Source organism: Copadichromis virginalis, linkage group LG3, assembly GCF_057382275.1.
Source record: "Copadichromis virginalis isolate Kocher_CV1m ecotype Utaka linkage group LG3, C_Virginalis_male_GT1.1, whole genome shotgun sequence".
In the NCBI taxonomy this organism is placed as follows: Eukaryota; Metazoa; Chordata; class Actinopteri; order Cichliformes; family Cichlidae; genus Copadichromis; species Copadichromis virginalis.
This window is the reverse complement of record NC_140620.1, coordinates 60,852,527-60,879,065: the sequence shown is the minus strand read 5'-3', so window position 1 is coordinate 60,879,065 and position 26,539 is coordinate 60,852,527. Positions and strand designations below refer to the sequence as shown.

At 40.2% G+C, this 26,539-nt stretch overlaps 1 long non-coding RNA gene across 2 annotated transcripts; it reads left to right on the top strand.

Moving 5' to 3' along the window:
- The first annotated feature begins 5,612 nt into the window (after positions 1-5,612).
- On the top strand, positions 5,613-15,561 carry LOC146716442 (uncharacterized). 2 transcript variants are annotated; one of them, XR_014919158.1, is made up of 3 exons: positions 5,613-5,812; positions 14,135-14,599; positions 14,695-15,561. It is a non-coding gene; the product is annotated as an uncharacterized LOC146716442 (long non-coding RNA). The 2 variants fall into 2 exon arrangements; XR_014919157.1 differs by having other exon boundaries at positions 14,135-14,763; positions 14,916-15,561.
- The last annotated feature ends 10,978 nt before the right edge of the window (positions 15,562-26,539 follow it).

Here is a 26,539-nt window from a genome sequence, read left to right as displayed (position 1 = left end):
GCCAGCGCCCTGAAGCTTTTAAATGTATCTCTGCTGCAACACACCTGAATAAAATTATTAGGTCATTAGCATGACTCTACCCTACTCAAGTAAATTTAAATAAATGTAAGTACATACCACCAGGTAGCTCCACTCGTACCCAGTGTAACGGGAAGTGAGAGGGTTAGGTTTTGGCGCTTTGAATGTTCAGTTGTGTGATGCAGCGATTAACGTTTGAGTAAAATATTGGGCTCCCTCGTGTCTTCCCTACATTCCTCCACAATGTCCGTTTTTGCAAAAATGTACTTCTAAAAGTACTTTTATTGCACGATGTTCATTCACTCATGAGCTGCTGCAACATGAATCAAATGGCTGAACTGCCACCTTGGCGTGCAGTCAAGTTCTACAGTCTGCTAATGATCTAATAATAAGTATTAATATTCCTCACTCACCTTACTAAATGTTTGTGAACACAGCCAGAAACATTTGCATCACAAACACAGACTAGTGTTTATTAGCAGAAGCTTTTGGGTGGTTGCTCTCAAACCTGTGTACAAGTTTAAGCATTAATGGTCCCTTCACTGATTTCCAGGTATCCAATGTCAGGGCTAACAGATGGATTCAGACGCAGGCAGCGTTCTGGCAAGCAAAGGGTTGACAATTTATTAACACAGAAGGGAAACCACAGTGATGTTTCTCTGCTCCTCACAGAGAGGTGATGGAGACGATTCCTGAGGTCCAGCAGACGTCAGATTATCAGTGATGGTGAGAAACTGAGATGCAATAACAATGCATTGTGGTAGTATGCATTTTCTCTTTGATCAATAATTGATGTATTCATTTTGATCAGTGTCACATTTTTCCTGCTTTTTCAAGTTTCCTCCTGGATCATTGTATTAGCTGCAGTATTGGTGATGATGGTGTTTGTCAGTGTTGCTGCTCTGCAGTAGGCTACTCTTTAAAGAAAAAGACCAGATAACTTTCATTTTTCATTTCTTGTCATTTTTTTCTACACCAAAATCTATCCAATAATATCTGCATAACATTTTCTACTTGTGATTTAGTTATTAATTCTTTGCTTCATGATTCAATCGGTCTTTGTCTAGTATTACATTTTAAGTTTCCCATTTAATCCCACTGGCTTTAAAGTGTTTCACCAGATTTTTACGAAGTATTTCCAGTCTTTTGTTGTCTCTGTCCCAAATGTTCTGAAATGTGTTGCATGTATTAAAAGAAGTTGGACCAAAAAATGTACTATGTACTTACAAACTTACATTTATGAAAGCTGAACAAACATTGATGTACTTGACTTTTGTAACAGTGAAAAGGCGATCTGTTTTTATTGATAAATATATATGTTTGCATTACTGTTATTTAGATTGCCATGTTAGAACGTAGCAAACAACATTGTTTGTTCCTCTATGGTTTCTTTATTTTTACAAATCTAAATGTTTTTTGTCAAAAGATTAATAATTTCATATTGAGGTCAGATGGTCAGCAGTTTTGATGTTTTTGCAGAGATTTTATTTTTTGCAAAATAGCACAAGTAAACATTAAAAGTAGTTCCTAAATCAAGGCATTTATTATTAAGGCGGCCATTATTATGGCCCTGTGTGGAAAAAGTGATTGCCCCCTAAACCTAATAACTGGTTGGGCCACCCTGAGTAGAAACATCTGCAATAAAGCGTTTGGGATAACTGGCAATGAGTCCTTTACGAGGTGCTGGAAGAATTTCTGCCCACTCATCTTTGCAAAATTGTTGTAATTCAGCCACACTGGAGGGTTTTTGAGTATGAACCACCTTTCCAAGGTCACAGCACCTCAATCAGATTCACGTATGAACTTTGGCTAAGCCATTCCAAAGTCTTTATTTTGTTTTACTTAAGCTGCTTAGAGGTGGACTTGTTGGTGTGCTTTGGATCAAGTGCACTTCAGCTTGTGGTCGTGAACAGATGGCCAGACATTCTCCTTCAGGATCCCAGAAACTGGATTCTGTTCATCTTGACGTTGCATCTCCAGACTGAGAGATCTCAATTACTTTGTTTCTTATTTGCTTCTGAATTTCCTTGGATTGCGCCATGATGTGTAGTTTTTGAGGATCTTTTGGTCTACTCTACTTTGTCAGACAGGTCCTGTTTAAGTGATTGATTCAGCACAGGTTTGGCAGTAATCGGGCCTGGCTATGACTATGGAAAAATTGTATATTTTCTATTGATAAATGCAAATATTTCATGTCTGTTATGTGCATTGCCGTGTGGAGAATATAAGGAAAACAATTGTGTGGTTTACCTTGTTTCTTCCTCTTAGATTTCTTGATTTTTTTTAAAAATTGCAATAACTTTATGTTAATTTCAGTGCACTTTCACATTTCTTTAAATTCAAACTACAGTCCTGTGAATAACTAGAAACACTTCTAGCAGCACAAATGTGAGCTAATTGTTTTCTGCTTGACTTTATCAGTCTCTCATATTGTTGTGGAGGAATGTTGGCCCACTCTTCATTACAACGTTGCTTCAGTTCTTTGAGCTTTGTGGGCATTTATTTAAGCACAGCTCTCTGAATGTCCCAGGTTGAGGTCTGGACTTTGCTTTTCAGCTATTCTGCTGTAGATTTGCTGCTGTGTTTGGGATCATTGTTCGACTGCAAGACCTAAACTTTACCTATTAAACAGTTAACTCTGTATTTTACACTTTATGTGAATATTGTTGCAGATTTCAATTATTAATGTTTTTATAACTTTGTTCTTTCTTATATTTAATATTATACAATATTTATACTTCATGTCTCTGTCTTCTTTTGAACACTCCAGCACAGCATCACTATAACTTTGTCCTCACTGACAATAAAGCTGTTTTATATATTTCATTGCAAATGTTTCAAGCAATTTGTAGCTGTATCTTAAGATATTTTGTTAATAATATAGTATTTTATATTGTTTTTTTCCCCATATTTGAGAAATATTTAACATGTAAAAGTCTGTTTATGTACAATTTGGTGATATTAGCCCTGATTATTGGAGGAACTTGTACATGAAGCAGATTTCTGAGACTTCAGATTTGAAGGTTGTTGTCATATAATCTAAATGATGGCAGATTAACGTTCCCTACCTCTGTCCTACAACCACAGGACTCCTTTGCATTCGACTGATAGAAATTTCAAGCTCAGTGTTAATGAAGATTTCAAAGGCCTTAGTGCAGGGGTAGGGAACGTCTAAAACCTGCAGGGACACCGGCCCTCGAGGCCTGGAGTTCCCTACCGCTGCCTTAGTGTGAAAGGAATGAAGCTGTAGCGCCTCCCAGTGGTTGAAAAGAGGTACACAAGAGGTTTTTGCAACCTGCTGTTTAATGAAGGTAATCAGCTGGGACAAAGGTACATTATGAGAATAATATCTCTGACAAACCTCTACCTCAATTAAAAGATGCATTTTGATTTACATGAATGCATTTCATCTTCTCTGCAAAGGCTACACAACCTTCTTTGCCATTTGAGTGTGTCCAGTCCAGCTGAAACCAGCTCATTACTGATGGCATGAAAACGATCTGTGAGGTAACATTTTTACTGTCATTCATTCCTGTTGAAAACTTGTCACGTGTTTGCTTAGGTTCTTCTCAATAATCCTCCCGTATCCTGTGTAAAAACTACCCGAGCTTAAAGTATACAGACTGCCGGGAGGGGCGAGACGGGAATTTTCATTGCATATATATATATATTAAAATACAGATAGCAGCAGCCACGAAAACATAGGCAAGAGAGAGCATAGCAGTGTCGTAGATGTAGCCAAATAAGACAGATAAATTAAGATGGAAAATCCCCAAAACAAAACCCAATCTTTAGTGTGGGAGCATTTCCATGTCATTCCCAAAGGTGTAATTATTTTCAGCGACTGCAAACTGAACACAAACTTTTCATAACTGAGTTTGTTTCTTCAGTTGTATTTTGGTAATGCTGTTGTACAGCAGGGAAGCAAACACAAGTGCTAACGCTAACAACATCCAATCAGGATTTATTGGTTAGATCAAAGCTAACATCTGCATTACATGTGAGCACTACACATGTTATTTAACATATATAACGTATAAGATTTTTACATCTTTCTCTTTCCCTCGAGAAGAACTGCTAAAACTGTAGAAATAACATTACAGAAAAGCAGGACATGCTCAAGCAAAACATTATAGAAAGTCTGTCACGGTTCTGGGTCAGTTTGACCCAGTATTTTGAGTTGTCATGTTTTTGCAGGTTTAGTTTAGTTCCATGTGTCATTTTCTGTCTCTCTCTCTATGTCGAGTCTGCGTCTTAGTGTGATGGTTTCTTGTTCCTGTTTTATTGTGAAGGTCTGCGTCTCATGTGAGTGTGTTCAGTTTGACCTCTGTCTCGTCTTGGTGATTATTCCCAGCTGTGTCCACCACCTGTGTGTAATTCCCCTGTGTTTCTCTGTGTATTTAAGTCGTGTCCTCTGTCATTGTAGTTGCTGGTCCGTCTGTGTATCCACCATGTCTCACCCGTGTGTTTGTGCTCTGTAGTTTAGTTGTTTCCAGTCTAGTTTAGTTCGTGCTCCATTTGCTGTTTGTCCATATTTATTTTTGTGTTCAATAAACCACCTTCACTTCTCCACTACTGCCTGCGATTGGATCCTCATTTATTATTTTCACACGGCTCTCCTCACCCGCCGTGACAGTACGGACCAGCCAGATATGGATCCAGCGGCAGTCACCCCACCTAGGGAGCTTCAGGAGGCCGTTATCGACTCTGCTTCTAAATTGATTTACCAGCTGTTAGAGCATGAGGGAGAAGTGTCTCTTTACACTGTGGAAGCCAACCTACAACACCTTATTTCCAGTTACCCCTGGTTATTGGACTCACTGCGTCCGCTCGTACAGAATTTTGTTCTTCACGAGCTTCACCTACACCCCCCCCGCCGCTACCGCTCGCCTGCTCATGCAGTGATATCATCAGTGACAAGTCAGGTGATAGAGGCTAATGCAAAATGGTGTTTCAGTGAGGCACAATTTATTATGACAATACATTTTTTTTTAAATACTCAGTATGAATTAAACAGGTTAAAGGTCAATGCTCTGTTGTAATATAAAGACAAAATGATTGACAGCAGCCCAGCAATATCAGTAAAACACAAATTAGCCACATGGTGCAATGTAAGGAGCTCTGTGATTGGTTAGGAAAGGACAGACTGGCCACCTCGATTTTTCTTCACTGCACATTGATCCATAGCTTTGCTCTGTAAAGGCTAACAAAGTGCTTTTGCTTTACAAAGACATTCAGCGTCGGTATTCACTCTTTTAAAATGCCACTGAACACTGGAGTGAAATGGAGCCCTGATCCTCAGAGTTTTATTGTTGCTAACATTTCTTATAGATAGCACAGATAGTGCCCCACTGCAGTAATCACTCATGTCTAGATATTCCTGTTAAAAAGGAGTTTTTCCTCCCCACTGTAACATGGCAAACATAGCAAACGGATAATCCAGCTGAAGCTTCAGACAGCCGTCAGACAGTGAAACACTGCCATCTGCTGGACGCGAATAACAAAGACGCTGCTTTGACGGGTGAGGGAGTTTCAACAAGTCTGCAACGACTCAAGCATCAAACTACAGAACTATTCTAGCGGACATGGTGCTCTAATGACTGCTTCATTAACGCAGGTCAGAAAGGATCAAACATATCAATAAATCATAAAACACAAAACGTCTCTTATTGCCCAGGGCTCAGGAAGTGAGTGTGTTCCTTATAGCCCAACACGTTCTCACTCCCAACTCGTCAAACGTGTGACGCATGGTCAGGCTCCCTCTGCTTCACTTATGGACCATATGGACCACCAGGTAAGACCATTTAAACGGACAGCATTTATAGAATGACTATTAAAAGTCTGCGAGTGTCAGTAATGTTAATGTGGTTATGTTAGTAATACACCGAGTGCTAATATAACAGCTTTAAGATGCATTTGTAGATGTTATTACGTGTTTTACCGTCTTTATGGTGCTAGCTTAAAGTTACGGTGTAAACGTTAGCTTATATTGGAGGAAAGCTGTTACTGTTTAAACGATGTTAGCACAGAAATATTAGCTTCTGTCATGACTGATGAAGTTACTAGTTAATAAAGTTTCCAGTAAAGTGTTTAATCGCAGCCACAGACTGACAGCAAATATCTCGATTAGCTTCAGTGCATCTGTAATAAATATGTGCAAGTTTCAGTGCTTCGTTTAAACTGTATGATACTTATACTGACCCAGGGTCAGTGTAAAATACAATCCTAGCTGTGTGAACAAAGCCTGGCTGCTTTAATCCTGCATGACAAACCTCAGGATGCAGGTTATTATTACTCTTTCCTGCTGGCACACCTGTCACACCTGAGAGTCAGCTAGAAACTCACAGTGACGTGGACATCATGCAAAGACTGCCAGACTCTGTAATACTGCAAATGATCAGTGACTCAGGTTATCACTGAAGGAAATTGCCTTCCCGGGTTTCCTCCGTGGCGTGAGCGATAAGCAGAGTTCTGTCCTTTCCTTCTAAGATTCCTAATTATTTAAAGTAACACTCAGGTATGCCATTCAGCGTGTTAGTACGAGCTCGGGAGCAGCTTGGGAGAACAAGAAAACAGAGACTGCTTTAGGTTGCCTTCCCAATTGACTCAAAGGTTTATTTGATACACAGCAGTTTATATAGATGAAAAAAAAAGGTTCGTGTGTCAGCTTTCCCAGTTCAAACCGGTACAGACCAAATAAGGAAACGTCTTCCTGCCTTGTGAACAAAGAAGTATCCTGTGTGTAGTTTATCAGCTCAGCTACAATTTATGATCATCCCAGCAAAATACACTCCTAGACATAAAATACAGAGTTCTTTCATTAGTGAATTCTGAAACAAACCACCTAGCCTTTAACGAGCCTTTTCCAGGAGATAAAGAAAAAGGGAGGATGGGAGTAAGGAAGTGGTCTCATCTCTGTGGTGTTTTCGACCTTGGGGTACCAGCTTGTGAGTCCTACACATTAATTCTTGGGTCACAGAGAAAGAGAAAAACAACTAGTAGTTGGGCCTTATTGAGTAACAGTTTTCCTGTATAAAACAATATCCTGTAAATGCTACTATGGTATCAAAATACCTAACAGTTCCCCTCTTTTATTATTTTTTAAAAATAATAACTCAAATAGAAAGGAAAAAATCACAAATGTAATAACATAATATAAAAAGCAAATCATAAAATGTAATAGTTCACAACCTAATGTTCAATATACACATCAGGAACATCATTGATGACATCTGACACATAATCTGGGTCAATTTGTGCCAATTGCAAATACATTGAAGTAGCTGTACTAGTAGCTATACGGGTTATCATTGAACGTACACAGGGTACCACACAACAGACAATAATCATCAAAAACATGCTGCAACGGTTACAAAGGCTACAATTAGTTCCTTCCATCTTCCAAACGTGTCCTGTAGCCACTTATCTAGCCACTGACCCTGACCTGTATTGGCAATTAGTTCTATCTGCAATGCTTCAAGTTTATTCATAGCTTGTGTGAATGAACCGTTAGGAGCGGTGTTATTGGGAATGAAAGTACAGCATATATCAACGGTTACTAAACCACAGGTACCGGTCCAATTAACAGGTAAAGCTAATCTAAGGGTATTATTGCACAACCAATAAGCATGTGGGATTGCTCTAGTTAGGCGCGTGACCATGTGTGATTTAACTAACTCCCCCCAGTCAGTGTCATTTAATACACCCTCTGGGGGAACAATGATCGATTCTCTGCTCGAACTTGAACTGTGTGTGTGTTCCTCCAGATAGGATAAAACTTCAGCCACAGAGACAGCTAGCCATGTCTCATTACAGCGTGCACCTTGTTGTTGTTCTTTCAGACGTTGTGTGTTAATCAGTGATTGCGTGTGTGCACTGGATCCTGGCGCTGGCTCGCCTGAGATGTCATCTACCCGTGTGTTTATTTGCTCTAGTTCCGGGCGCTGGCTCGCCGGAGATGTCGTCTGCTTGATCCGACGCCTGAGATGGTCCGATTGGGCTGGTCTTAACCCTGCTGGCATGAATCCACTGAGGTTGTCCGTCCGTAAGGATGCTGGTTCTTCGTCACTGCCAGTACAGTCTGGGGCTGGAACACGCGCGGCCTCCCAGAGAGTCCTTGGTTTTAGTGGCTTCTCCAACATGCATCTCCTTGTCTCCACTGGTGGAACTGTGGAGGGGAAAGGCTGAGAGAGACAAACTTTCTGATAGTTATTATTCAGTTTTTCTATCAGGTTGTGAACATCAGTGGACAATGCAATATACATCACCTTCTACTAGCGGTGCCCCTCTGGAAGCTGACCATGGTGTTGGAAATAGTCTTATTTCAAATGGAGATAATTTGGTTACTGCAGATGGAGTCCTTCTAATCTCACACAGGACTTAAGTAAGTAATTTGACCCAGGTCATTAAAGTTTTAGCACACTTTTGAATTACTTCTAATGTGAATGAAGATCCTCTATCACTGTTAATCTGGTGAGGTATTCCGAATCTGGGTATTATTTCATTGCTCAACTTTTGACAGACTACTTCTGCAGTTTCTTTTGAGGTTGGATAAGCTTCTACTCATTTACTAAATTGATCCACTATTACCAGTAAGTACTTGATGCTTCCTTGTGCTGGCATATGTGTAAAATCAATTTGTAATGTATGAAATGGAAAATCTGGTTGTGGTAAATGCTGATGTTTTGCTTTTGAGCTACCTACATTAGTTCGCGCACATGTTAGACAGGTTGCTAATATGCTTTTTACTACATGCAATGTTTTCTCAATTACAAATCTTGATTTTATTGCCCCTATTACCCCTCTTTGTCCGACATGACTCACACCGTGAAAATGTCGGGCAAGGACTGGCATCAGGGAATATGGGAGGGCAATCAAACCCTTAAGATTTTGTATAAGCCATCTCTGTCATCTAAGGTACAGTCATTATTCTCCCAATAGGTGCAATCACATGCAGAGGCTTGCTCTTGTATGAATTTTAAATCAACATTTGTGTCTAAATAGTCTGGGAGTGTAACAAGTGGCAGCTGTAGGGGCACAGATAATACTTCCTGCGGAGGTGGGAGCTGTGATGCAGCTGCAGCCTTGGCTGTCACGTCTGCTAAAGCATTACCTGTTGCTTCGTCTGTGTCAGCTGTACTGTGTCCTTTCGTTTTTACAACTGCAATGGCCGATGGTAGCTGTATAGCCTGAAAAAGTCTTTGAACAAAATCACAATTTAGCAATTTATTTTCCATCAGCAGATCTAAATCATCTCTGTCTCCACAATGTGCCAAAGTCATGCACAACGCCAAATGCATAGCGACTGTCTGTGTAAATCGTCACATGCTTATCCAAATGTAGCTCACAGGCGCGTATTAAAGCCATGAGCTCTGCTTTTTGTGCTGAGTGAAATGGTAATGAGTGAGCCTCTAGTATGATGTCAGGCACTGTTACCACTGAATAGCCACAAAGAAATGAGTTGTCATTCGGCCTTGAACAGGACCCGTCCACATAAACCGTGGCTGAGTCTGGGATAGGTGTTTGCTCTAAATCTGGACGTGGTGCTGTGGATTCCTGTATACGTGTCATGCAGTCATGAACGTCAAGCCTGTCTGAGCCATCCTGTCGGTCAGAAGAACACAGCATAGGATCAATAAATGTGCTGGCGAATCAGGTGTGCTGCTCGCTTTTATAGTGAGATTTGCATGTGTTGTGTAGTTATGTTTGCTAGAATGGTCGTGACCTGGTGATTGGTGTGTAGAATAGTGTCATGTGAGAGTGTGAGCTTCTCGCAGTCCCTTATCATGATAGAGCAAGCTGCTACTGCCCTCAGGCAGGCCGGCATTCCTGAACAATTCAGGCAGCACCTTTGAGTGGCGGAGGTCAGCACTCCCTGTAATGCATTGAAAGAGGCAGTCATTTCTGTGGACCACAGTATTCGAGGAGGCTTCTCTTTTTTACAACAGTCACGCAGAATGTGGTCATGAAAAGAACAGTCTGGTATCCACTGTCTGCAATAGTTCACCATGCCTAAGAAGGACGACATTTCCTTCTGTGTAGTGGGACGAGGGACGGAGGTCACAGCTTTGACCCTGTCTGCAGTCATGGAACGTTTTCCGTGAGACAGTGTGAATCCCAAATATTGAACAGAAGTCTGACAGTACTGCATTTTCTTTGCTGATGCTTTGTGGCCAGTCTTTTGGAGGTGCTGGAGAAGCATGTGTGTAGCAGTTTGACACAGTTTTTCACTTTCAGCACAGAGGAGGAGGTCATCCACATGTGGATCAGGGTGCAGCCCTGGAGGAGTGAAGCACCATTGAGAAAGCAGCAGAGCTGTCTATCATGCCTTGGGGCAAACGAGTCCAAGTGTACTGCTTATTTCTATGTGTGAATGCAAATAACGGCTGTGTGTCTTCATGAGAAAAAGGAGCGGAGCATAAATCCACCACGGGAAAATGTGTATGCAATGCATGTCAATATGCTGTGAACATCTGAAACGAGAGGTGGCAGAGGAATGTTGACTGCATTAATTTGCCTTAAGTCTTGTATGAAACGCCATACGCCAGGTTTGTTAGGCTTTGGCACAGGATTGACAGGAGTGTGGGCTTTATTACTCCTGTAGTCAATAAATCTCCTATGATGACATCTAGAGCTGCGGCTTTTTCGGCAGAAATGGGATGTTGCTTGACATATACTGGCTCGTTGTGTTTTAATAGGTGTACGTGATAAAGTGTACAGTCAATAAATCCTATATCATTCTCACTTTTTGACCACAATGTCATAATCTGGTATTCAGCTGGCAATGTAACTGCAGAAATAGTACAGTGGATAGGGTAGGTTAGATCTATGTGACGACATTTTTCGTAACCTATGTCTGAGTTATGTAACAAAATCACTGTTTGACCTTAGAGAAACAAAAGTGTGGCTCCCAGTCATGGGATTACCTGTTAGTAGCGTCTGTACACGTTTTTTTTTTGGCACAGTGTGTGACATAGAGTACCGGACAAAAAGGATGTTGAGTTCATTCTCTGCTGAGGGTCCAGCTGACACAGAGGATGTTCCTTCTCCATCATGTCGGTACATAGGGCAGAGAAAACATAAGCTGTTATCAGTGTCAGCAAACATTTCACCCTTTGTGTTAAATTAAATACACAAATTCATTTTTGCTTTGGGTGTCTGCGGCTGCTGGAAAACTGAGCTAAATTTGCACCTCTAGCTTGTCCAACAGTGCATAAAGCGTTTTATGAATACTAGGATAGATTCATCAGGCTTCTGTTTACACATAGTTACTGCATTTAAGTCAATTTTGTCTCTGGACATTGTTAGCAGGAATTTCTTTAGATTCTTAAAGAAATTGGTGATTTTGTCATTATTTACCCACAAAAACTCTGCAGTTGTGGATGCTTTATCATGCTTTGGGTCTGTTTGTTTACTACCGCGAGTGTTGGCGTGAGGACCTTTGTCATTCCGGCTTTGTTTTTCCTTTTTTCCTTTTAGATAAGTCTTTATTAAAGTTCGGGTAACAGGTATTTCTTTAGCTACCTCTAAACCTCTAGCTACGATATCGTGGCGTTTCATGTGGGTGTCTATTGTGGACACTGCCTGATGCAAAAGTTTTTCTTCATAGTCGTCTGAATTGTTTTTCATAAGTTCCTCACATTCTTCTTTCAAACGTTTTTCTCTTTTTTTATGTTCTGCTAATTCTTCCTTGCGGCGTATATATTGTTTTTCCTGATCCTGTTTAAAGAGATGGCTAAGATCCGTTGCATGTGATTCAGATTTTTCGTCACTGTCTTTTCAGCTGGTTGGATCAAAGCGCTGACGTTGTTTGCATGCGGCTGCGGCAGCAACTATTAATTCGGTCTCATCTTCGTAAGGCGGCGGGGCTGTGGGCTGAATGGCTGAGCATGCAAGACTAGCTTTTCCCGCAGTAGATTTATTTTCTTTGCTAGAGCCTGCACTAGTTTTATTTGATGTTAAAGCATCTACACCTGGTTCCGGTCCCTTTTTCCATAGTGGTAACATTTGATGTATCACGTCGCGGCATTCTGTCATATATTTTCTACAGGACTTTTTAAGCAGACTACTTTTCTTATCACAAATGATATTCAACATTTCTACTGACCTGTTTTCTGGCGATAATCGTTCGGGATAAGGCTCCGGAAATAAATTAGAATGCATTGAACTTCTTAAGTTGTAAACAAAGTCAGTCACATAAGCACTCCCGCATGTTCTGGATACGTGATCATGGACGTCTTCACCGATTCGCGGACGTAGGTTACACGTAACCGGAAATGGGAGTTATACTGAGCCGTTATTTGAGACTTTATTTTGTATTTTATTAATTTTTGGTTTTACAGGTACTTTAGATTTTTTATCGGACCTGTCTGTGGTCTTTGAATTATTCTGACCCATGTTCAGTGATTTCCAGAGGGGTTTACACGCTAGGAGGATTTATGTTAGTATTTTCGCTGCGGCACAGCTGAGGTCACTTTAAATTTATTGCTAGCAATTTTTTGTTTGTGTGAGCAACTCTCACTTAGCGAGCAACTTCTCGCTTAACGAGCAACTTCTCGTAAAACAACAGGCAACTTCCTGTGTCTTTCTGCTTTTAATTTACTGCTTTTAACCCTTGTATGGTAATCGGGTCTGTGAGACCCGTTCAACTTCTCCCTGTGTCACTCTTTGGTGAGCAACTTCTCACTTAACGAGAAGTATTTAAGACAACAGGCAACTTCCTGTGTCACTCTTTCTGAGTGAGCAACTTAAACAAAATTAAAATATTCAAGACAACAGGCAACTTCCTGTGTCCACCAACACCACACAAGGGTTAATTTACTTTATTCGGGGACTGAGGAAGTCGTCAGTGTATCTCTCTGGATCACTAAGTGAAACTTCGTCAGCATATCCCGTTTTTTTATGGATCGATCACTGAGAGAGGTATAATAGGTCTTTATATAAATATGAAAGACGCATATTTACCTTCTGTCAGTCATCCCACTTCTGACACCAAAATTGAAGGAAATTGCCTTCCCGGGTTTCCTCCGTGGCGTGAGCGATAAGCAGAGTTCTGTCCTTTCCTTCTAAGATTCCTAATTATTTAAAGTAACACTCAGGTATGCCATTCAGCGTGTTAGTACGAGCTCGGGAGCAGCTTGGGAGAACAAGAAAACAGAGACTGCTTTAGGTTGCCTTCCCAATCGACTCAAAGGTTTATTTGATACACAGCAGTTTATATAGATGAAAAAAAAAGGTTCGTGTGTCAGCTTTCCCAGTTCAAACCGGTACAGACCAAATAAGGAAACGTCTTCCTGCCTTGTGAACAAAGAAGTATCCTGTGTGTAGTTTATCAGCTCAGCTACAATTTATGATCATCCCAGCAAAATACACTCCTAGACATAAAATACAGAGTTCTTTCATTAGTGAATTCTGAAACAAACCACCTAGCCTTTAACGAGCCTTTTCCAGGAGATAAAGAAAAAGGGAGGATGGGAGTAAGGAAGTGGTCTCATCTCTGTGGTGTTTTCGACCTTGGGGTACCAGCTTGTGAGTCCTACACATTAATTCTTGGGTCACAGAGAAAGAGAAAAACAACTAGTAGTTGGGCCTTATTGAGTAACAGTTTTCCTGTATAAAACAATATCCTGTAAATGCTACTATGGTATCAAAATACCTAACAATCACTAAACTTTAAACGGCACCTCTGTGTCTCTGTGTGCTGAACATCTAGGATTGAGTCAGGCTGCATTGACTGTGGGACTTTAATGTGTTAAAAGCAGGTTGAAGACGGCTCAGAAACATTTGAAGATTAAAATTTAGCATTATGGCTGCTGGTGGTTTGTAAAGCCTCTACTCAGCTGTATTTTTGTTACTAATTTATGTTTGTTGTTGTTTAACACAGATTTCAGAAGAGCAAATATGCTTAATAGTTTAACTAGATTTCATTTGTCAGTGTGGGACTGCTGAGTCACCTGAAGAACTCATTTCATTCATTCTCCACATGATGTTCATTTACAGAAATGTTTCACAGGAACTGATTTCTCCCAAAGGGTGAACTAGTGTGTTTCCATAGATTACCTCTGTATGAATGTACTTCTTAAATGAAGGCAAGTGTTTGTCCTTTTTTGTTCCTCAGGTACAGTACGTGATATCAAGGGCAGGCGGTCATCACTGGGGGTAGACAAGAAGCAGACGTACTTCCAAGAGGGAGCTGCAGTGAGGTCAGAGGTCAGAATCTGAAACAGCTCAGGTTTATATTTTAGAGGTTATAAAAAATCAAAATGTATTATTTAAAGAAACCTTTAAATAATAGTCATAATTATGATTATTATAAGAAATATCAAACATTTAAGTGGATTTTCTGTTACACATATCGTGTTAGCCCTGCAATAAACTGGCAGCCTGTCTTTGTCCTGTATCAGCTGGGATAGGCTTCATCCTCCTGCAACCCTGAATTGGATACATTGTATTCCAATTATGTAATCTGATCATTTACAAACTCAAGGTATCTAATCAAAATGTAAGTGATGCCGCCCTTGACAGACAGGGAGATTTTATTCCTCAAAGACCATCATCCAGTCGAAGTACTAGTTGCCACGTGGTCAGTGTTCTCACAACCATTGATTTTATCTCACAACTTGTTTTCACCAAAGAATTTCAGTAAGTAAATATTCTTCAATCTCTTTTTCCCCCCAGTGTCTGCAGATCAGCATCAGTGTCCACGTGAAGAACCTAGTTATGTTGCCAGTGTCAACCCAACAAAAGGTACTTTACCTTCTTGTATATATTGTGATTCCTTTACTTTTATATTTGTTGTTATAGTTGAGTTAGGCAGGGCTTTTGTGCAGTCCTAAGAAACATACTGCCTAGAGTGTTTTTCACTTTGTGGAAGAGTTTCTTTATTTTTTTTCTGTTAGTGTGTGGAACTGAGGTGCTTCGTCAGGAGCTCCTTCAGTTGTTGGAGGATGGAGAAGAGGACGCAGCCATGACTTGTGAGACGTCGTCTGAGTCAGCTGCTACTCACTGGGCGATCAGAAACATGGTGTCCTTGCTAAAGTGGAAAGAGGCCAGGCCTTGTCTTATAGACAATATGTTAGCTACTCTGGATCCACAGTCACACCGTGTGTGTCAGTGTGGCAAACAAGTAGTTGTGAGGTGTCTGGACTGCCTGCCTCTTCCATTCCTTTGTGCTGACTGTGATATTGCAGTTCACACACGCTTTGTCCTGCACAGCAGAGAGGCAGTAACAGGAGGGTTTTTGCAGCCTTCATCAGAGTTTCACAATCCAATATGTACGGTTTTTAAGTCTTATGCATTTATTGCTATGTACTATGAGTGTGTGCTGTTATTGTATATTTATTGTGTATCATTTAATTTCCAATTCTTTTTATATATATTGTGTGTTTTTAATGTTAGTTCGGCTGTTGCCTGTGCAAAGACCAGACTGTGTGTGACTGCCCAGCAGGTAACGTTGAGGTTTCACCCGGTGCAATTGTGGCTCTTGTAACCATAAATGGTAAGTTGCTCTTTTGTCACACAGTACATACACAATAGATGTGTTTGCAGGTTTTGTTGCAAATTGTACATTGCTACATTGTTTTGAATTACCCTCGGCCCGCAGTATATGTGGGCACCTGTCAAAGGTCATTTGGATTTACCAGACCGCTTTGAAAACAACATGGGAAAAAATGAATGTCTTTGTTGAGCCATGACTGGATTTCTCCTAATCCTTCCTAAAGGCCGTTATAACCTTGCACTGCCAGTGGTGAGCTGCACCAGCTGTGGCCTAATGTGGTCCCCCTCAGTTAAGCACTTCCAGGGTGGTGGATATTGGCCTGGCACCTTAAATTTCTGCACCCTGTTTTCAATGGATGTCTTTCAGTCTTTCTATGACATTAAGAAGCTGCAGCAGGGATGTCACTTAAGGCCTTTGTCAAAGTGCTGGATGAACGAACAGCCCATTTTGGAAGGGTGAGTTTCTAAATTTGTCAAGTTTAAGGAAATTGTGCAAATCAATGTTTATGATGACTGTCCGTGAATATTCTGTTGTTTGTCCTCTACTTAAAAGACTGGCCGAATATCAGCTGATGCCTTCAGTAAAAGTTTCTTGGAGTGGAGTGCTGTAAAGTGTGAGGTGGACAGGATGTGCAAGGAGCCATGCTTTAGCTGCCCTGCCTGCACTCCAGACATGCTCGCCGTCTCAGTTGATGGAAACTGCAAGCTTTATCGCTTTCAATCAAATGCAAGGTACGTTATGCATTGTGGACATAAATCAAATATGGATTTGTACAAAAATTGTATTTTGATGTTTCTTTTCAAACAACTGTCACCGTGTTCGTTCAGCACTTCAGAGCAGGGGAACTTTGAAGGTGTCTTCATTGAGAAAGATGAGGAAGTTGCTGAGTTTGTGAAATACATCCAGAGACACACAAATGATGTAAGATACACATATATATCAGTGCTGTCAGCGTTAATCTTGTTAAAATGACGTTAACGCCATAACCATATACTCATACGTGTGTGTGTGTGGATACATATTTGGATGGGTGGATATTTATTTTGTTTTTCTCTTGGTGTTGTCGTAATACTATTTACTTGACTTTATCTTAATGTGTACTTAATTTTGAGTAGCTCACACTTGGATGTGCGAGGTATACTGCAGCTTGTAGTCTTGGATACGTTTAAGACATTTTGTTATAAGGTTGAATGAATTCAGCAGTCATGTATTGTGACCTCCTTTCTATAGATCAAATGGGGAGGTGCGTTTCAGGATGGGGACGGTTCTACAGTTGGAGAAGAGGTGGAACAAGTAAACAGTTTCCTGTCTAGGGCGGCCATCACAACGAAGTACATGTCTAAAGCAGGTGTGTGTCTGTGTGTGAGATTCCACTCAGTCTCCTGCTCATTCATTCTTATTTGTATACTAACTGAAATGCAGGGCGAACAGACATGCTGAGCCTCCTGGCTTTGGGCTGGAACAAAAGGAAAGTGGAACAACTGGGCCGCACTTTGAGCCAGAGATATCTAAAGGTCATTTTTTCAACACCCATTTTAATGTGTGTGGTAATGGGGCAAAAACACCAGTACTCTAAAAATGTCCATATGAATGACATTTATTAATGTATTCTTAGATCATAAGGATCTTTAGAGAACAAGTGGAGAGCCTGAATGCGAGCAGAAATGAGCTGGGTGTGGATGACGACACACTGCAGCAATGGGCTGAAGGTGAGTCTCAATATAATGCACTCGTGTATAACAACAGGACCCACCATGGCCTCATTAAAGAACTTAGAGTTAAGATCTTTCTGACAGTGTCAACAAACAATGAAAAATAAGCTTGTAAAAGCAGAATTGATGGCAGAGTTGTTGCGTTTGATCAAATTGGATTGGACCTGGGTTGAAGTGATGTCCTACTAGTTGGTTTTATAAAGCTGAACACCAACATACTTGTTATCTCATGATAATGCAGCACATGAAGGCTCCAGATGTCTTATAATGAATATCATCAAGTCAGTGATTACAGAGTCCACTGTAGTTTGGTGACTGTTACTCATCCTGTGTTCTGATTAATATTCCTCTCACTTAGAAACGGATCAAACTGATGGCAGCCTTGGAGCGTTGCAGGCACGAGTAGAGCAGCTTGTCGTCATCATCAGAGTGCGAACACAAAGTCTTTACAGACAAAATGGTGTCACAGTTTCTTTGAAACGGACCGTTTGATGCTCAGTTTGTACAGCTCGTACAGCTACTTTGTAAACAGAATAAAATCAGATCCAGGTTTGTTTAAGCTGGATGTGATTTGTTCTAGCAAACGAATTGATGAGTGTAGATTAAAATGTAAATATATGCATTATGTGAAGGTGTTCCTTTTTATGATTATTTACAGATAGCAACAAGAGGCGACACAGAATTCACAAGGTCATCTTAGATGAGAAGAAACGCTTGGCGGCTGCTGTTGACGACTACAACAAGGAAACAAGCAACAAAGCAAATCGTATCCAGTGATGCCCTCATGCAGAGCGACGTTTGGCCCTGGCAGAGCACAAGTGAACGTAAGCTCTTGATTTCTAAATATCCTTTTTAAACAAACTCCCAGTATCTGAGCAGCAGTTGAATGTTTTGTTCTTGAATCATAATATGCTGCTATGTTTTCCCATCTGATGTTGTTAAACTGCAGCTGCTGCTGACCTCCGGACAAAGAGAAAGGTCTTTGAGAAGGTGATGGCTGTGAGGCGCCTGAGAGAGGAGGAGATGATCCTTTGCAGGGAGATGCAGCATCACTGGACAGTGTTGCAAATGCGATCTGTGGTGTTGGGGACAATCTCCTCAGACTGTAAGCACATCTTTTATTTATTTATACATTTGGTGATGAATTGATTGAAAATAATAGCAGATGCTAAAGTCTTACTGGATCTTTTACCTATATTTGGGTTGCTAGCTAACACTGCCTTCTCCCTTAAAAAAAGCTTAATTACATGATCCTAACTCCTTGTGTTTATGAGGTGAGTTTTGTTTGTTTGTTTGTTTGTTTTATATTTAATAGTTTTGTTGTTTTTACAGCCTCCCTTGTTGGCATGTCGGAGGATGCACAGAAAGGACTCCATAGCCTGGTTTAAAAACAAAGTGAACTGAAAGCTGAAACGCTCAAAGTAAAGGACGTGTACAAGAGAATCCTCAGCCACCAACCACTCCTGGAAATGGACTCAGAGGAGGAGGAGGACGTTCCAGACGATGAGAGTGATTTGAGCACTTCTGATGAAGACTGATTGTGTCATCATTGATGTTATGTTTGCTAGAATAAAAAGTTAATCACATCTGTTTAATGTGATTTTTATAATGTCTGTTTCAGAAATTGCTTATCAACAGACATTTTACATGTTGAGAAGAAAAATGTAATTCCCTTGGTGCAGTTGTTTACCCTGAATCATTCTTTCCCATCTAATTTAATGACTCGTGTACATGTTCAGATACAATAACATAATTGAATTCATGGGATGCTTTCTGGGCTGCTCAAATTACCACAAAATGTAAAAGCACCAGGCAGCACACTCAGAAGGACATGTTTTGTTCAGTGTTTTGTTGAAGAAATCAACAAGTACAACTGAGATGTTTGCTGTAGTGGTGTGTTTGTTAAGAAGCATGCCAGCACACTGGTGAACTGACAGTCCCAGAATGCACCCGAGCCAGTGACTCGCCCCAGAACAAATGACATTAATTATCTAGAAAGACAACCGTGATCAAAGACTAGTAGGAAACAAAAGATAAGGAAAGGTACTGTGGGGTAGGAAAGAAAGGCCAGAGCTGTGCAAAATGACCTCCAGCAGGCCACAAATATGCACGTCTGCTCAAACGGTCAGATACTGACTCCATGAGGGTGGTATGAGGGCTCGACGTCCACAGGTGGGGGTTGTGCTTACAGCCCAACATCGTGCAGGATGTTTGGCATTTGCCAGAGAACACCAAGCTTGGCAACTTTGCCACTGGCGCCCTGTGCTCTTCACAGATGAAAGCAGGTTCACACTGAGCACTTGTGACAGAGTCTGGAGACATATTGGAGAACCTTCTGCTGCCTGAAACATCCACCAGCATGATGGTTGGGCAGTGGGTGACTAATGGTGTGGGTGGAATTTCTTTGGGGGACCGCACAGCCCCCCGTGTGCTCGGCAGAGGTAGCCTGACTGCCATTAGGTGCTGAAATTAGATCCTCAGACCCCTTGTGAGACTAAATGCTGGTGCGGGTGGCCCCGGGTTCCTCCTAATGCAAGACAGCGCTAGACCTCATGTGGCTGGAGTGTGTCAGCAGTTCCTGCAAGACGAAGGCATTGATGCTGTGGACTGGCCCGCCCATTCCCCAGATCTGAATCCATTTGAGGACATCTGGGACATCACGTCTCACTCCATCCACCAACTGCACCACAGACTGTCCAGGAGTTGGCAGATGCTTTAGTCCTGGAGTCTGGGAGGAGATCCATCAGGAGACCATCTGCCACTTCATCAGGAGCATGCCCAGGTGTTGTAGTGAGGTCATACAGGCATGTGGAGGCCACACAGACTACAGAGCCTCATTTTGACGTGTTTGAAGGACATTACATCAAACCAGATGAATGATTCTGTATTGCACTGATCAAGGAACCAACCCAATAGGAGCTAAAGGCATCCTCTTCACATTACTTAACATAGTGAGTTTATACTATGTTTAATGTGCATTTTCTTCATCAGTCTAGAACATAACATGTTAGCGCTCCCTGGTTCTTTTTGGAGACAGATCCTGAGACAGCAGGCAGCTTTGGAGAACTCATGCCAGCTGTGGTCATTAAGGAAAACTTTGATTTAATATTGATTTCATGACAACTATCCTCAGGCACATATTCCTGGATATATACAATGACACGAGTAGACACTAACCCCCAGCAGTCTGGTGCTATGACAGCATAACTAAGGGCTGACCTGAACCAGCCCCAACTATAAGCTCTATAAAGAAGTGAAGTCTTATGCCAACTCTTAAAAGTCTTGACCATGTCCACCTCCAAAACTCATAATGGACTTTGGAGGTGGACAGCTATCAAGCTCCTCACAGAGGAGCAGCTTGACAGCGAACAGCTCCCAATTTAGTTTAGTCCAAATACATGAATTCAAATTGAGGTGATAACTATTTATCAACAGTATGAATGTCTGTTCCCGTCCAACAAAGTTGTTACTACATACCATGTTGAGCAAGGCTTCCACTTGACTTTAACTTCTTCTTTTTCCTGAAAAACATGATATAAACAAACAATTAATTCAGAAAGACATGCAGGTTGCATACAAAAAGGAGCCTACAAACATTTGTGTACTGTTGAATGGCTCAATATATTATACAGTTAGTTTACAAAAATATAAGAACCACTACAATGCTTGTACTGCCAGCATCGAGTGCATGTCAGCAAAGCAACACTGCTTACATTGTGGCTCACAAGCTCCACTCCTTTTCATCAAAACCAAAATTTTATCTACATTCTGTTTTTTACACTTTAAATCCCAGTTAGGTTAAATATTACCAGTAGCTTTTCAGATAAAACAGTAATAAAGTCCTAATGGTTTCATAAATCTTCATATTTTTTTTCATATAAGCATCGGGGACAAGGCTGTCTTGCAACTGTTGAGGTCACTAGTGTGCGCCCTATTTCTTCCAGGATCACTCTTCATTTGTAGGTTTTAGTGGACTCCTACTACTGTGAAGTGGTTTTCATGGGACAGGGGCTTGTATTCCAAGATCTGGGAGATTGTAGAAATGAGCAGTGATGCCCTTCTTGCCATCTTTCCAGTAATATAAGTGATCTGGAAGCTGTTAGGCTGACTTACAGCAGCAGCACTTTCTGCACCTGCAGAAACTCCAGGACACATTTACTAACAGTGTTTGTTGCTGTGTGTGCTGCAGCTGCAGCTTTGAATTTTTTTTGAGAGCTAATATTTTGGCTTTGGTGTCTTGTTATGAAATGTACAAGAGTAAGAGTGTTAGCATGTGTGTCAAAGCTACGTTTGACTGGGAAACTCAAAGCTCAATAACCTGTATCAACAACAATTCACTGCAGCCTGTGTAATATTTGATGCATCATAATTTATTCCAGTCTATCTTGCAAATACATGTTTGCGTTGCAATGTCATGCACAACACACACAACTATTAGAGCCTTAAGATCAAACCTGCGTCATTCTTTTGGTCCACTGCAGTGTAGCAGTCAAACAAGGAGAAGTGAAGTGGCCCCAAATGGCCAGGATAGAGATCAGAGGGTTAATGCGTAAAATGCATAAAAATATTATTGATTACAGGATAATACATTAATGTTAATATCAACAATAAGCTTTTTACTCTGAAGTTACAAGTATAAACAATGCTGTTGCATTTACACTTACATTTTTTACTATAAGTATGGAAACAAGTGAACAGCATTTTATAATAAGTTTAACTGGAATTCTGTACACTGAAAAACAAACAACAGATAAAAAACACAAACAAACAGCCAGTGCCTTCATCTGTCCATTAAATGTCAAACATCGCTTTGACCTGTAGTCTCTGCTCGTCAGCACATGCTTTTAAAAAGAGCTCCATGTCCTCTGCAAACTGAAAAACAAAGAGGAAGAAGTCCCTCTACACAAAAACACTGTGGATGACAGGCCAGGCAAACATCTATTGACCTGTTTGAATGCCTCCTCATCATGTGAGCCTTGAAGTTTTTTTGTAAGAAGACTAAGACCACAGTGAGGACGTTTCATTTTCATGGACTTTCCACAAGCCCCAGTTTCATTTAGCACAGAGGGTGGAGCACATGAATGTTCTACCCAAGATTCAGGAAATGGTTTAGATGCTGGAGACGAGACATGGAGAGGGAGACGAGGCTCCACGGAGAGTTCAGTGGGGAGCAGTCCTGAATGCTGACATGACAATAATTGCCTTGCCATATCCCCACGCTGTATGACTGTCATGTTACAGAAGGGCAGTGAAAGTGCACTGGCACATCATTTTGTCTGTAAGAGAGAAAAAAAGAAAAAACATGTAATTTAAATGTAGTTGTATAGAATGCAGTCAGTTTATCTAACAATCAGATTGTACATATTAACAAAAATATCCAAGCCGTCCTCAATAATGAAAGCAAAATGGTGTGGATCACAAGAGCTGTCAGGAAATGTGGTGAACAGGAAAAATATTTAATGAAAACACTTTTTTCTCTCGCTGATGAATGAACTGAACTGTACAATGTGAAAAATAACTTTTAAGTCAACAAAGACCTGCAGAGGTGCTGAAAAGAAGTGCATATTTATGACTTTAACTATGAGGTATATTTAATACCAACATACCTTTGAAAGGCAAAGCACTTTGAATGTGTCCTTTTATATGCTGCTCAATCTTTGCCCTGACAGCAGGGCTGAAAGTGGGGCACAGAGGGCAGTGAAACAGCCAACACGTGGTGCATTCCTGCAACTCTGGCCTGGAGGCAGAACTCCAATTTGATATTTGCATCTAAAACAGAGAGAAAAACAGATAAACACCATATACACATTTAAGTTCAGGTTTTAGCAGAAATAACACGTTACAGTTAGCATGTAAGAGATTTGGGAGAAAATTCTTTACAAAAACATAATTTACAAGAAACTTTTATTTGTGACATACGTATCTATTGACATATAAAAGACAATTGAACAAAGGCTAACTAACATCTGGGCAATAAAGCAGAATAAATAGAGAATATTAGTATTTATACATATATAAAACTCTCTGTGACGACCTTTACAATGTTTTTGCAGGTGGAATGAGAGATATGAATAAAGTGCAATATGCAGTAAATGGAACAATGTGCATTGATGTTACAGATCGTGAAAAGTAGTGAAGTGAATTTGTTCATAACAAGCAAAAATCAAATACGTTTGAAACTGACCACTAAATGCTAACCAGAGGTGTCAAAAGTGCACATTCTTACTAAAGTTTAGATGCCTCGGGGGTCTGACCGTTGTTGTAGCGCTAACAAAGTGCCAACGTAATCAGTGTAAGCAAACTAGATGATTCCTACAATTATATAATTATTAACGGCAAATTTAGACATGAAAGACTCTGTAACAACCTTTACGATCCACTTGCAAGGTTTCCACAGTCGATGGCTGTATCCCAATTCAGGGTCTGCAGCCTTAAAGTTCGCAGCCTCAACGGTCCATGAACTCTGAACATCTGAACTCTGAAGCATGAACTCTGTGTCAAAGATTCAAGTTGCAGTTATTTATATTTCCTATCACCTTAAATCTTCACTCAAAGACACTCAAGTATCTGTGACAGTGTGTATATAGATGTATCATATATAAGAGAGAAATATTGTTCTTTTAATATGTTGGCATTACTAAATGTGGCTCAGTGCTTACATATATGTGTAAAAAGCAAATGTACGAGCTGTGATAACTGTGTCTGATAGAATGAAGAGTAGACTGATAAATGAAATATTCCTTTATTGGGTGAGAAAATCAGACCATGTCATAACTGCTTTAAGTCACACAGAATAGACATCAGAGCCTTAAACAGGCTGACGTCTGCTAAATGGGTCAAACTGGGCAGAAAGTCTACAAACACATAACATCCTTATAGAATATGATGTAACACTATAGATCAACTTAGCTCAGAATATATAAAGCATATAAACAATCACAGCAATATGATGCAACAAACACAGCAGTGCTACTGATCCAAAATACTCAAAGCTTCATAGAACTGAAACCAACATTTATTTTTAGCTCCATTCTGCTGCTGATACATACTTTAGGTTTCTGAACTGCATTTTGAAGTCTTCAACTCATATTAGATGTAAAGAAACATGCACTGAGCTTGTGGAAGTCTGGAAATGGATCTGCCTGTCAGTAATTTTCTCTTTTGCCCACCCGCTGTACCTTTCCTATTTCTCTGCGTGTAAATGCATGCCTATTGTATTGACTTTTTCCTGTTGTGGCCCGTCGGCCTTTACCAAGCGTATCCACTAGAAATCTCATGCATGCCTGAGCTAACTTATCATATTTTTCTTTTAGTAAAGAGGCTATGGCGTGCAAAGGATACTGGGCGTTTGGAGGCAGCTGTTGGACCATACAAGTTATTGGATTCCTCTTTTCGAACACTGCAGGGGTCACGGTGGTTTCTGATGAGGTAAGAGAACTTATCATTATTGAGTCTGATTTCGAGGTTCTGCTCCTTCTGAAGCATTTGCAGTGCAGAGACCATTAATAGTTTAAAATGTGCGGGTAGGTCGGGGGGTTTATATAGCAAAACTCTGATAAGGTTTCACCCATTCACTTCAATAGGAAAAAATTTTATCAACCACAACACAGATGTTGTGACATCATAATACCCAGTTTCAGTATATGCAGAAAGAACCTTTATCAGCAATTCTATTCCTTTAGATGTTTTTGTGTACAGCACTCAAGCAGTTACTTCAAAAATTGTTGCTGTTGTTGTATAAACTCAGATTTTTCAAAACAGGTCATTGATGCATACCTGCACCGTGTTATTGACAGACGAAAGGTAAGTAAGAAATGTCATTTACCTACTAATTTTGAAATAAAAAAAAACCCTATTTACTGTTCTATAACATTTTTGTATACTTGTGCAGAATGCTGCACACCTGCTCTGTTCAGTAGTTGCAAGCTCGTTGTTTTCTGGGCAGTTCAGATGCCTCAACTGGTATGTTGAAAGCTCAGAAGTGGTCCAAACAGTTGACTCCTTTCTGTTGCTGAGGAAAGAGTTCGGTTCCTTTAAAGAAGACTATATTTGAAAACACCCTGAGACGCATGGTACCTAAGTAAATCCAAATTACTCTGCACTTCCAATCCCACAGATGAAGTTCCCAGTTGAAGACGTGGCTGTGCCCTGTGAACTTTGGTACACACTGGATTCTTGTGGTATGTGTTCATTTTGTTATTAATTTGCATAATTTGTTGTGAAGCAGTTTCTTGCACAAAGTGTTATTTTTAAATAAGTTTTCAGTGGCACAAACAATTGTAATTTTTAATTTAACTTTTTCTTTAGATTGTCAACATTTCTGCACAGAAAATACTGCTCATAGACCCCATGGGAATGAAAGTGTTTATGACAGGAAAATTCTGCACAACTGGAGGTATGTATGATACTGAGGTGTTATTCTTAGATTAAAAAAAAAAAATCTTGTTTCATTACAAACACTTTTGTTCAACTAGGAATTTTCTGAGGATGAGAGGGCATGAAGACACCATGGAGTGGCAGTTACAGACTATGCAACACAACAAGCGACAGGATTCCAGCAGTTGTGGAGTTTTACTGTTAAAGGTAACCCGTATTCAAATGATTCAGTTTCTTGTTAGCTAGAATTAAGACTTTAAGTGAATTTAAGTGAAGTGAAAGTTATTTCGGTCAACAACAACAAAGATGATCATTTTACATAGAAGTACTTAATCATACAGTAACTGAAAAAGGAATAGGCTGAAGCCTTGTGGCTTATAATTATCCTATCCTTTACCTAATTAAGACTTTACATTCTAATTATGATCAATCTCACAGTTTGCAGAACACTACCTTGATTTTGGAGAGGTCAGTGAGGTGTCAACCACTACAGAGCCAGTTGTGCTGGAGCGAATGCAGATAGCTTGCACCCTACTTGAAAATCGAGGTAAGTCCAGTAAAGTCCTTATCACGTTAGTGCGTACTTCCAATTTAAATAGTGCTTTTCAAACAGCACAGTACAAATAGTGCTCTTCAAACACTTTCAGATAAGACCCTTCTCAAAGTCTAATTTAGACTAATTTTCCAGGAAGTATATTTGGAAAAAATGTACTATTATTTTTTAATTATTCAATAAATAATGTTTGATTAAAACCTAACTATGATTGTGTTTCAGGGAACGCTGAGGACTACTGCATTGTTTGCTCCATGTTAGATGCTAACGCTGACCGCAGCATGATTGAAATGGTAAAACAAAACAAAACAAAAGAAACACATAAGTCTTAGTATCATTACTTGCCAATCATAATTAAAATGTTGAGTAATAGTATTCACCAAA